At 35.9% G+C, this 13165-nt stretch overlaps 1 pseudogene; it reads right to left on the bottom strand.

Annotated features, from left to right (window-relative positions):
* LOC136164261 (adenomatous polyposis coli protein-like) overlaps positions 1-13165 on the bottom strand; it is a 46671-nt pseudogene that overhangs the window by 27538 nt on the left and 5968 nt on the right.

The raw sequence follows: 13165 nt of genomic DNA on the forward strand, positions 1-13165 counted from the left end.
CGAACAAAGCTAGTGGAGGTGATGGAATTCCAGTTAAGCTATTTCAAATCCTCAAAGACGATGCTATGCAAGTGTTGCACTCAATATGGTAGCAAATTTGGAAAACTCAGCAATGACTGCAGGACTGGAAAGGGTCAGTTTTCATTCCAATCCCAAAGAAAGGCAATGCTGAAGAATGCTCAAACTACCACACAATTGCACTCATCTCACATGCTAGCAAGGTAATGCTCAAAATTCTCCAAACCAGACTTCAACAGTATGTGAACCATGAACTTCCAGATGTTCAAACTGGATTTAGAAAAGGCAGAGGAACCAGAGATCAAATTGCCAACGCCTGCTGACTCATCGAAAAAGCAAGAGAGTTCCAGAAAAAACATTTATTTCTGCTTTATTGACTATGCCAAAGCCTTTGACTGTGTGGGTCACAACAAACTGTGGAAAATTCTGAAAGAGACGGGAATACCAGACCACCTGATCTGCCTCTTGAGAAATCTGTATACAGGTCAGGAAGCAACAGTTAGAACTGGACATGGAACAACAGACTGGTTCCAAATAGGAAAAGGAGTACGTCAAGGCTGTATATTGTCACCCTGCTTATTTAACTAATGTGCAGTGTACATCATGAGAAATGCTGGGCTGGATGAAGCACAAGCTGGAATCAAGACTGCTGGGAGAAATATCAATAACCTCAGATATGCAGATGACACCACCCTTATGGCACAAAGTGAAGAAGAACTAAAAAGCCTGTTAATAAAAGTGAAAGAGGAGAGCGAGACAGTTGGCTCTAAACTCAACATCAAAATTAAGATCATGGCATCTGGTCCCATCACTTCATGGCAAATAGATGGGGGAAACAATGGAAACAGTGACAGACTTTATTTTTTGGGACTCCAAAATCACTGCAGATGGTGACTGCAGCCGTGAAAGGAAAGACGCTTGCTCCTTGGAAGAAAATTTATGACCCACCTAGACAGCACATTAAAAAGCAGAAACATCACTTTTCCAACAAAGGCCCGTCTAGTCAAAGCTATGGCTTTTCCAGTAGTCATGCATGGATATGAGAGTAGGACTTAAAGAAAGCTGAGTGCCGAAGCATAGATGCTTTTGAACTGTGGTGTTGGAGAAGACTCTTGAGAGTCCCTTGGACTGCAAGGAGATCCAACCAGTCCATCCTAAAGGAAATCAGTCCTGAATATTCATTGGAAGGACTGACGCTGAAGATTCAACTCCAAGACTTTGGCCACCTGATGCGAAGAACTGACTCATTTAAAGACCCTGATGCTGGAAAGACTGAAGGCGGGAGGAGAAGGGGACGGCAGAGGATGAGATGGTTGGATGGCAACACTGACTTAATGGACATGAGCTTGAGTAAACTCCGGGAGCTGGTGATGGACAGGGAGGCCTGGTGTGCTGCAGTCCATGGGGTTGCAGAGTCCGACATAACTGAGCCACTGAACAGAAGTGAACTGAATAGTTCAGTATGAATTCAGGACAGCTCTCAAGAAATTAGGAATAGAAGGTAAATTCCTTAACATGATAAATGGTATCAAAAACCTTAAGTAAACAGCATACTTAATCGTGAAATTTCAGAATTCTCTTTAAAGCCAAGGTGAGATGAAGAAGACCAATTATCATTGCTTTATTCAAAGATGTATTACATTTCTTATATAATACAAAGAGGGAAAAAAGGACTGGAAAAGACAAAACTGTCATTACTTGGAGACAATTTAACATCTAAATGAAAAAATCCAAGAAAATCTTAAACTACTGAGACAATCTAACAAAAGAGTTCAGGAAGAGTCCTGGATACATCAAATTTAGTAATGTAAACTAGAGAAAATTCCATTCACAATAGCAACAAAAACTAAGATATCTAGGAATAAATGAAAAAAAAAAAGATGTGTAAGAGGATCATGAAGAATATGGACTACAGAGAATGAGATGTTTGGATAGCATCACAGACTCACTGGACATGAATTTGAGCAAACTGTGGGAGAAAGTGAAGGACAGGGAAGTCTGGTATGCTGTAGACCATGAGGCTGTAAAGAGTTGGACATGACTTAACAATTGAACAACAAGGGTTTTATGAAGAATGTTATAAAGCTTTTCTGAAGGGCATAAAATAAGACCCAAATGAATGAGATACAAAACGAGTAACAGTACCTAATATTTACTTGGAATTTGCTAAACTCCAAGGGTTTTATGCATATTAACTCATTTAATCCTTACATTTTTTACAGGGAATCATTTTCTACATTTTACCAATGAGAAAACTGAGGCAGAGTTTAAACAAGATCACTGTGCTGATAAGTGACACGGAATTAGAATCCAGAGACCAATCTTTCAACCAAGATCCAATCTTCATACTGTAAAGATATAAATTCTCCTGAAATTAATTTATAAATTCAATGTATAACTAATCAAAAGTCAATAAGGTTTTTCCTTGAAGAAAATAAGCTGATACTAAATTTCAAATAAAAGAGTAATGAAACAGAATATAAACACATTTTTACAGACGTAAATAAGTAGGACTCATACTACAAGACTTAAGATTAATAAAATTATAGCAAATAAAACAAGTGTGGTATCCAGAGAAGCTAAAACAGACTAATGGAACAGAGTTCACAAATATTCAGCAAATACAACTTCTCAAATGCCAAAAACAGCATTACTAATCCATGGGGAAACAGAGATGCATCCAATAAATGTTAATGGAAAATTCTGTTAACAACATAAATATATATCTATCTGTGTGTATCTGTATGTCTGTATATATCACTAATTATATAATTATTGAATAGAAATTATACTGCATATAACATATACTATATACACACATTTAAAAATCATATGCATGAGTGTTTATATATATATATACATAAAATTAGATTCCTACCTCTAAAACTAAAAGATGATGCTATGAAAGTGCTGCACTCAATATGTCAGCAAATCTGGAAAACTCAGCAGTGGCCATCGGACTGGAAAAGGTCAGTTTTCATTCCAATCCCAAAGAAAGGCAATGCCAAAGAATGCTCAAACTACCTCACAATTGCACTCATCTCAAACGTTGGTAAAGTAATGCTCAAAATTCTCCAAGCCAGGCTTCAACACTACATAAACTGTGAACTTCCAGATGTTCAAGCTGGTTTTAGAAAAGGCAGAGGAACCAGAGATCAAATCGCCAACATCCGCTGGAACATCGAGAAAGCAAGAGAGTTCCAGAAAAACATCTATTTCTGCTTTATTGACTATGCCAAAGCCTCTGACTGTGTAGATCACCACAAACTGAGGAAAATTCTGAAAGAGATGGGAATACCAGACCACCTGACCTGCCTCTTGAGAAACCTGTATACAGGTCAGGAAGCAACAGTTAGAACTGAACATGGAACAACAGACTGGTTCCAAATAGGAAAAGGAGTACGTCAAGGCTGTATATTGTCACCCTACTTATTTAACTAAAGTGCAGTGCTCGCTTTGGCAGCACATATGCTAAAATTAACTAATGTGCAGAGTACATCATGAGAAACGCTGGGCTGGATGAAGCACAAGCTGGAATCAAGACTGCCAGGAGAAATATCAATAACCTCAGATATGCAGATGACAGCACCCTTATGGCAGAAAGTGAAGAACTAAAGAGCCTCTTGATGAAAGTGAAAGAGGGCAGTGAAAAAGTTGGCTTAAAGCTTAACATTCAGAAAACTTAAGATCATGGCAACTGGTCCCATCACTTCATGGAAAATAGTTGGGGAAACAGTGGCTGAGTTTATTTTTTTGGGCTCCAAAATCACTGCAGATGGTGATTGCAGCCATGAAATTAAAAGACACTTACTCCTTAGAAGGAAAGTTATGACCAACCTAGACAGCATATTAAAAAGCAGAGACATTACTTTGCCAACAAACATCCGTCTAGTCAAGGCTATGGTTTTTCCAATGGTCATGTATGGATTGTTGGATTATAAAGAAAGTTGAGTGCCGAAGAATTGATGCTTTTGAACTGTGGTGTTCAAAAGAGAAGACTCTTTTTTTTTTTTTTTATTCCCCATCCCGATCCCCTCTCCCACCTCCCTGGAGAAGACTCTTGAGAGTCCCTTGGACTGCAAGGAGATCCAACCAGTCCATCCTAAAGGAGAGCAGTCCTGTGTATTCATTGGAAGGACTGATATTGAAGCTGAAACTCCAATACTTTGGCCACCTGATGTGAAGAAATGAGTCATTTGAAATGACCCTGATGCTGGGAAAGATGAGGGCGGGAGGAGAAGGGGATGACAGAGGATGAGATGGCTGGATGGCATCACCGACTCAATGGACATGGGTTTGGGTGGACTCCGGGAGTTGGTGATGGACAGGGAGGCCTGGCGTGCTGCGGTTCATGGGGTCGCAAAGAGTCGGACATCACTGAGCAACTGAACTGACTTACTGACCTCTAAAACATATATAATAGCAAATCTGAGATGAATTAACGATCTAATTGAAAAATAAAACATTAGACTTACTAGAAAAAAATAGGGTATATTTAAAGATAGGAAAAGATGTAAAAATAGGTTGAAGAAAGCACAAATACGACAATATAACTAATTTAGCATTACAATAAAAAATAATTTTTTGTTATCATTAAGCAAAAGTAGGTAACAGATTTGGCAGGGAACAGTTATGAAATACATCATGTATAACAGATGGGTATTAAGAGTATATTAAAATATCTCTCAAATATAAATGAATAAGACATCTAACAATATGAAAAAAACAGCAAAAAGAAAATCTTAAAAGTCTAATACATATATGAAAAGATATTCAACTTCAGTAGCACTCATGAAAGTATAAACTAAATGACAAGATAATGTTTCATATGCTCATTGATTGTTAATTATAAAGTTTGACTCACAATTTCTGAAGGAAAAAAAGAAAACAAGAGTCAAAGGAAACAGAATTCTCATATACTCCTGGGAGAAACGCAAACTGATAAAATCATTTTGAGGGCAATCTGGCCAACACTATTCAGAACACTCCTACCTTAGGACCAGCAATTATGCTTTCAGGTATGTGTACCAGAGCAGAGGTCAGCAAGTTAAGGCTTGCCAGTCATCTGTTTATGAATCATGTTTTACTGAAACACAGTCATGCTCATTTGCTCATATACTGTTGTCTATGGTTGCTTTCTTGCTACAAAGGCAGAGTTGAGTAGTTGCAACAGACCACATGGCTGACAAAGTCTAAGCTACTTACCATACAGCCCTCTAAGAAAAAGACTCTTGACCTAGAAAAACTTTTGTGCACGTTTATAGGATATGGATAAGTATGTTTATCAGAGTTGTTTCAACAGTGAGAAATTATAAATCACCTAAATATATGTCAAGCAGAAAACAGGTAAAGCTACACAGAACTATGTCATCCATGTATTTATAAAACATTACAGCAGCACAGAAGGATAAGTAACTTTCGTTCTACCAATCCCCAACTCCCAGAAAAAGCTCTTATGAATAAGCTGATGTACATTTATCCAACCTTTTCTTACACGCATAGAGGAGAGTAGGGAGCACCATACTATGAGCCCAAATTTGTGTTGAACAAATAAAGAAACAAATAAATAAATAACCAAACTGTTAATGGAGACAGGCAGAGACTAATTCAAATAGGCATGGGCAAGAGTGGATTTTGTTTCAATTTCCCCAAAACTGTTCCACAGTCATTTGTATGTGTTTTATTGGTCATCTGCATTTTCTTTTCAATAAACTGAATGATTACATCCTCTGCCCATATAAAAAGTTGTCTTTTTCTTCTTAGTTTGTAGAATTCTTACAGTACAGGGATATTAAACCTTTCCCCCTTGATGTGTCACAAATAGTTTCCCGTATTTTTTTTTCCTGCAGGATGAATGCTTTAAAATTTTACAAAATAAATCCTGTCCCCTCCTATTGCTTTTGAGTTTCCATTCTTAATTAAGATCTCTCTTGTCCTATATTTTCTTCTATTAATTTTATTTTTTACATTTAGATATTTAACTCACCTGTAACTCTTCATGTACAAGATGTGAGGTAGGGATCTAATTTAATTTCTCTACTACTAGATAGGGCTTCCTTGGTGGCTCAGTGGTAAAGAATCTGCCTGCCAATGAAGGAGATGTGGGTTCAATCCCTGGGTCAGGAAGATCCCCTGGAGAAGGAAATGGCGACCCATTCCAGTATTCTTGCCTGAGAAATCCCATGGACAGAGAAGGCTGACGGCCTACAGTTCACAGGGTCACGAAAGAATCGGACACGACTTAGTGACTAAAAAACAACCACCACCAGAAAGGTTCCCAGTTATCATCTATGTTCTCACTGAGTTATTTACCATTCCCCCCCCCCCCAAACTTGCAACTTCTATCATTAAAAGATTCCAGATTTTCTTACATCTTTTTCTAGTCTCTATTCTGTTCTATTTGCCTATGTCTATTCCTGTGCTATTAATATCATACTGTGATTACTGCAACACCTTTACAGCAAATTTTACCAAATGGTAAGGTAAATCCTCACTCACTATAATTTTCTTAAATACTTTTGGAAATTCTTACTTTACAAACTTAAAAATCATTTTTCCGGGCTCTAAAAAAATTAAGATTATGACTAGAATCATATTATATTTCTATATCAACTTTTTAAAGAAAGACATTATTAGGATATTAAAATCTTCTCACCCAGGGATCTTATTTATTTTTAGCAACAGAGACATCAGTGGTTTAATGGAAGGGGGATCTTACACACCTGAAACAAAGTCCTGGAGTGATACCCTACCATGTGTGACGGATGGCAGGCAGGACACGCAGCAGGCTTCCCTCTTGGGTGGAAGGGGAGAGTGCCAGTTACACAGTGATGTCAGGCTGGCTCATCAGTTACCAGGGAAAGCCACAGAGGGGGAATGCCCTTCACTGCCCCAGTGATCAGCACAGACAATAGCTGGGGCCAGGGGCAAGTGTGTGGGAAGGTCAGGCTTGTATGCAGGGTGCAGGGGAAGCAGGCATTCACAGGATGTACAGACAGCAAGAGTGGTCTGACTACTCACTTCACTCCTCCATACCCTGCAGGACCTTACAATCTTAGTTGGCCCCTCTTCTGTGATATCCCTGGCATCGCTGCAACCAGATAACACAAATACAATGCAGAGAGCCACACAGGCTTTTCTACTTCTAGGGCCCCATAGTGTGTCCTTTAGCAATTTTATATTTTTCTTCATGTGGTCTGTGTTTGGTATTTTAAAATTTCCTGTCATTATGAAGAGATCATTCTACCCAATTTCCATTTCCAAATGGTAGTCATTGCTAATAGAGAAACCCTAATGTATCTTAACTCCAGCCACCCTACTGAGTTCTCTCATTAGCTGAAAAACTTTTTGGCTCTTCACCATGGTTTTTCTAGGTAGACAACAATGTAGTTTACAAATGACAATTATTTGCTCTCTTCCCTTCTAGTTGGAAAATAGTGCAGTAGTTAAACAATTTGTTTTCTTTCTACCTGAATTAGTGGAACCTCCAAACAAAGTTAAGTAATAGTGATGAGAGCAAGCGGCAAACCATGTTAATGACTGCAAAGGTAATAATCTAATTATTTCTCTATTTTCTCAATCTAATATAATGTTGGCTTCTGTTTCTGGTACATGATTGTTTTTAAAAAAAACTTTCACTCTATTTTTATTTTACTTGGAATTTTTATCCATCTTTTCCTTGCAAAGGAGGTAACACATTTTTTTCTCATGGCCTCAGGCCTTCTTGGAATTCACTTTCATGTTCGTTAGCTGACCATTCTAGTCTTACGTGCTGAGTCACTCAAGCAGAGTTATGAGGGAGAGAATTACTATGGACAATTATTTTCATTATTCCCATTACCTAATTATTAGTGTTTGTAAGAGTTGCATACTACTAATGTAATAATTTAATAACTACCCAAATGGTGGACACTGCAATCGTCTCTCTCTCTCTGTCTTACAGTGTTGTGATGAATAGCATAAAATCCATACTTATATTCTTGCTGCTTTAACTCGACATTCCTGGAGGACATATTCTGAGAGTCTTACAGAATTACTATGTCAGAGGGTACAAACATTTTAACTTTGACAGGTAGTGCTACAGAGTCCTTCAGGACTGTACCAGTTTATTCTTACAACAGGCAGACAACGATGCTTCATATTACAATCTCTCAAAATCTCACCAGTATTACATGACACTAAACTTTAAAGCTTTTGCCAGCCTGATAGGCAGAAAATTAACCAACCAAACAAGAAACCACCACCACAAACAAAAAACAACATTATTGTATGTTACTTTTCCCTGATAACTAGTGACGTTTAAGTATATTTTAACAATGATTTATTAACCACTTGTACTTTTGTGATGGGACTACTCATACCTTCTGATTATTTTCCTCTTTGGTTGTCTTGTTTTCAATTGATTTGTAGGTGCTCCCTGTATATTAGGGATAGTAACTCCTCATATGTACTGCAAATACTTCCATTTTTGCTTTGTGTACAATATCTCTTTAGCCCTAAGCTTAATATATTTCCAGAATAAATGAATGTTTGCTGTATTTGTAAAATATGGACTAAAAATTCCTTAGAATATTAACTAGCAAAAGAACACTATATTCCAGAACAAAATTAAAATGAATACATCTGCACATATCTGGACAAAATGGCCAAGAAAGAACTCAGGTTAACCTGTTCTAGAGTAAGCTGTCTGGAATATACTTATTTATATTTATACATTAATACAGACATTTTCATATCAACATCTCATTTCTTAAGAACCTCTAAAAGCAAACACATTAACAGATATAGAAAAACATGTATACAGTATTCCATAAATTCACATTCTAAAAACGTAAATTCATATAAACCAGAGTAAAATTTCTCATAGTTTTTCTATCAACAAACAAAATCTGCCTGGTATTTTAAAATAATTTCATGAAAACACCAACTGTTACAAATACTAAATCTGTATTAATTGTATCATATAATTTAAAGTATCTTTGGAAATTCATTATATATTCTTGATTCCATACCACTTATATGGTGATAAATACCTTCTCCCAATATGTAACTTATCTTTTCACCTTTTTATTTTCTTCTTTTGGCCGTGCCATTTTGGCTTGCGGGATCTTAGTTCTCTGACCACAGACTGAACTCAGGGCCTGGCAGTAACAGCACTGAGTCCAAACAAATGGACAGACAGGGAATTCCCAAACATGCTTTTTCCCCTTTTCATTTTCTTTAAGGTACCTAATATAAGATAAATTCTTAATTTTAAAATAGTAGAATTTTACCAGTCTTTATAATTAGTCTAATGTCTTAAGAAATCCTTTCTTATGCCAATATTCTTTCTTTACATAGTTGAGGGTAGAAACATGAGAATGTTCTCCATTCAATTTGTTTCTCTTCCCAAGGTTCTTTTTATATGTTTCTCTCCTCGAATGAGACTTTCCTTTTTTCATTACACAAACACAGAAGTAAAAATCTCAAAGGATAACTGAAGTTAGCTAGCAACTAATAAGATGACCAGAATTGAATTCTTCTTCCCTCTTATAATTCCAAGGCATAGCAGAACAGTATCCGAGAATTGAAATATGAAGGCAGAATTATGTGAATACTGGTTATGCTTCCCAGCAGCCATAGTAAACTATTCTTATTTTGAACTAGTGCCAAAGTAAAGATAGACTTTAAAAAATCTTTAAGAATAAAACTTGACCAAAGTTAACAGAGCTGTAATTCATTAGATTCTTCATAGAAATCTAGCTACTACTGTTTCATAGTTTAATAATAAATATGTTACCTGTGCTCGTTTTTCCATATCCTGGCAACTACCTAGTTGTTCTTCCATTGCAACTCTGATTTGCCTTGCCTCGTATTCCAACTGCCTTCTGGTCATATCTGTTTGTAAGGAAAACTAAAACCACAAGTAAAATGGAAATGTTAATATCTTGTGTTTATCAGTAAAAATAAAAAAGCATATAAGTATCCATAAAGAAAATGAATAAACAAATACATAAGTTATCATAAGAAAGTTATTTTTTACTCTAAGAAGTCCTAAAACTTGATGATCACTGCTAGGCTCAGCCTGGCTTTCTGATGTGAAGTGAAGAGTTGAAACACTTTTACTGCCCCACAGTCACAAATAGTTTTAATTAAATTGTACTAGCTCTTTAAAATATATATATTTATCTAGTTAAGGTAAGCCTATTTTCAGTTACCTTACAATTCTTCTGCCCTGAAGAAGCACTACTTTGAACTGTTAAAAATTAGAATATTAATGTGGACAAAATAGAAAAATCAAGGATCAGGTCCATCATCCTTAAGTTTATACCTCACTTCAGGATTCTTATGTACATGGAGACTAAATAGAGAGAACTTTCCCACATGTAAAATAAAGAAGACAGAATAAAGAAAAGCTTTTATATAAAAATAAGTTGCAAGATAACACAAACTTTTTGGTAAAAATATAAATATGAACCAAAGTTGAAACAAACCAAAAAAAGTACTTCTTCATGGAGTGGGTGTTAGTGCATTCAAAACTTTATTAGCCCTCTTAACTACAATTCCAGATGTTGTGGTAACTGCTAGGTATAAAAAATGAAAAAAGGAGAAGGCAAAGAAACTTACAAAGACATGCTCCAAGGCTAAAAGAACAGCTGGACAAAATAATGAGTGACAGTTATAACAGACCACGAAGGGAATAAGGAAGTGCTGTAGATTCTTCATGCTCTGTAAGTCCAATAAAAAGCTGCATGTGGGCAATTCCCTGGAGGTCCAGGGGTTAGGACTCCACACACTCACTGTCAAGGGTGAAGGTCTGATCCCTGATCAGAAATGTCTGACTCAGAATAGCATTCTGTAGGCCTAAGAATCCCAAAATGTGTTGTCAGGTTAAGTTAGAGAAGCTTTCACCCTTTCCCCTTGCAATATACAGACGACATATGCAGGATGCGTTCCTATAGGCATATCCACATTATGTGTTGCAACACAGTTGAAATAGTCTCCATGCTGTGAGTCATGTTATAACTACACTTATTTGTCCTCCACTTCCAAAAATCCCTTGCGCAAAAGGTTGAAGATGACACATTATATTACAATAACGTGGTTTATATTTGATGTTTTAAGCAATGCCTGGTAACCTGATAAGTATTTCTATATGAAAGCATTCTTAACCTGCCTTCCCAATATAAAATAAAAATTTTGTGAATTTAAAAATATTTATGAAATATAAGCAATTTACATTTGCTAATGTTGCCTAATGGTCTATAATGTCTTACATATCCTCTTAAATAAATGTGACTGACTATATGGTAAATTAATATGGGAATGAGCTGACAACTGATCTTTGTTTCAGGTATTAACCAATTGCTCTTGAACTGTTTCATACACAACTGCATGCAGACAGCTAGACTCTAAATACTGTACATTTTAATTACCAAAGTGAATGTTAAGCAAAACAGTGCTTTAATATTAAGAGCAACGATCCCTCCAAACCCTACTGAGTTCCTAATCCTCATACGTCCACACTCTCTATGAACTGTTCTTTCACTTGTGGTGTCTCCTTAGCTCCCAAAATGATGTTAACGACATTGTCAGGAAGGGAGATTCTTTCCCTCTCACAACCTGGATAAGTTTGTGCTCAGGAGGCTGACCACTGAAGTTTCTAGTTCTAGCTCCCGCCAGACAATGCCCACCCACGCAGGAATGTGATTAACTGCGTGTTCTGGAAAAGGTTTTTCCTTCATTGTTACTTTTTCTTTTATAATGTCCTCTCAAAACTATTAGAAAATGAAAAATCTAAGCTAAGAGTGGAAGATTAATTTTAACTGGCCTATTTCTAAAAAATTGTTTTAAAATTTATGGGTAACAGTTAAAATAAAGTCTTATTTAAAATTATTAATGTATTTCAGAAATGTTCTTATACGTGTCACCCCATGAATAGAACAGTTGACTTGGAGAGCTTGGGTGGGGAGGGAGAGGCTGACGGAATTAAGTTATTTTTTACATAGTTATATTAGCAAAACAAACAACTTTTAGTGCTTGCAAAAAGCTCTAACATCTGTGCCAACAGCTACTGTCATTTACAATAACTAGAATAGGACTCAGGTTATCTCAAAGATACCTTCACTGCAAAAACCATCTGGCACAAGTCCTGTAATATAGTTCAAAAAACAGACAGACGGTAATAAACATTTCTACAGAGTATCTTTGGTAATTCAACACGTCAAATAATAAAACACCTAGTTGAATCCTGAATCTTTTAGTTTTATCATCTCTACATACAAAATTCATTGACTATATATTTATGTTGAAGTTGGATAAAACATATTACAGTTTACAAATAACTATATAGTTATAAACTTATATACACTTTCAGATATAAAAATAAGTTATTTTGTCAAGTTACTTACATTTTCAGTTAAAGGAAGGCTATCTGTTCTTTTAGTGAGATTCTGAAGTTGAGCATAATACCAGTCTTTTTCCTTTTCTTCTTTGTCAAGGTCAGCAAGAAGCAATGATCTGTTTTTCAAAAAAAAGTTAAGTTTACACAATGCTAATATGGAGCACATAACAGCAACTCTCATAAGCTATAACTGTAATGTTTTCTATTTAAAGTAATATAATAAATAAGTGAGAATTTTACTAATTTTAGATTTCTGAAGGTGGGACTTAGATTACAGTCATTAAAATTTGAATATTAAAAGTTTTAAACTTTTTCAGCTAAATAAGATGGCAACCATTCTTACTAGAATATTTACATTTCAACCAAATGCTTTCTTCACATTTAGAGTCTGCGAATTTGATGTTGGTATACAGTTAAAAGTATAGATTTAATAAAACTCAAATATAAGAATAAAAAGTATAATAAAGGAGCAAAGAAAAGCAGTAATTATGCAAAAAATAAATTTAGAGTATAGGGAACTATTGCACGTAGCTTTCAGCTTCTTATTAGTCAAAATAAGAAATATATTATCACTGTGTGGTAACAGGAGGTTGTTCTGAGGGAGAGAGACATTTTCTTAGGCTTGAAATCTGAAGATGAACTTGTTACATAATTTCTGACAACCCAATCGATGATGTCCTCAATAACAACCTATATCAATATTCTATATCAATACTCCGTATCTGATCAATATAAACATAAATGCAAAATAAAGGGTTAAGAGGA

The sequence above is a fragment of the Muntiacus reevesi genome, chromosome 3 (genome assembly GCF_963930625.1).
Source record: "Muntiacus reevesi chromosome 3, mMunRee1.1, whole genome shotgun sequence".
NCBI classification, from domain to species: domain Eukaryota; kingdom Metazoa; phylum Chordata; class Mammalia; order Artiodactyla; family Cervidae; genus Muntiacus; species Muntiacus reevesi.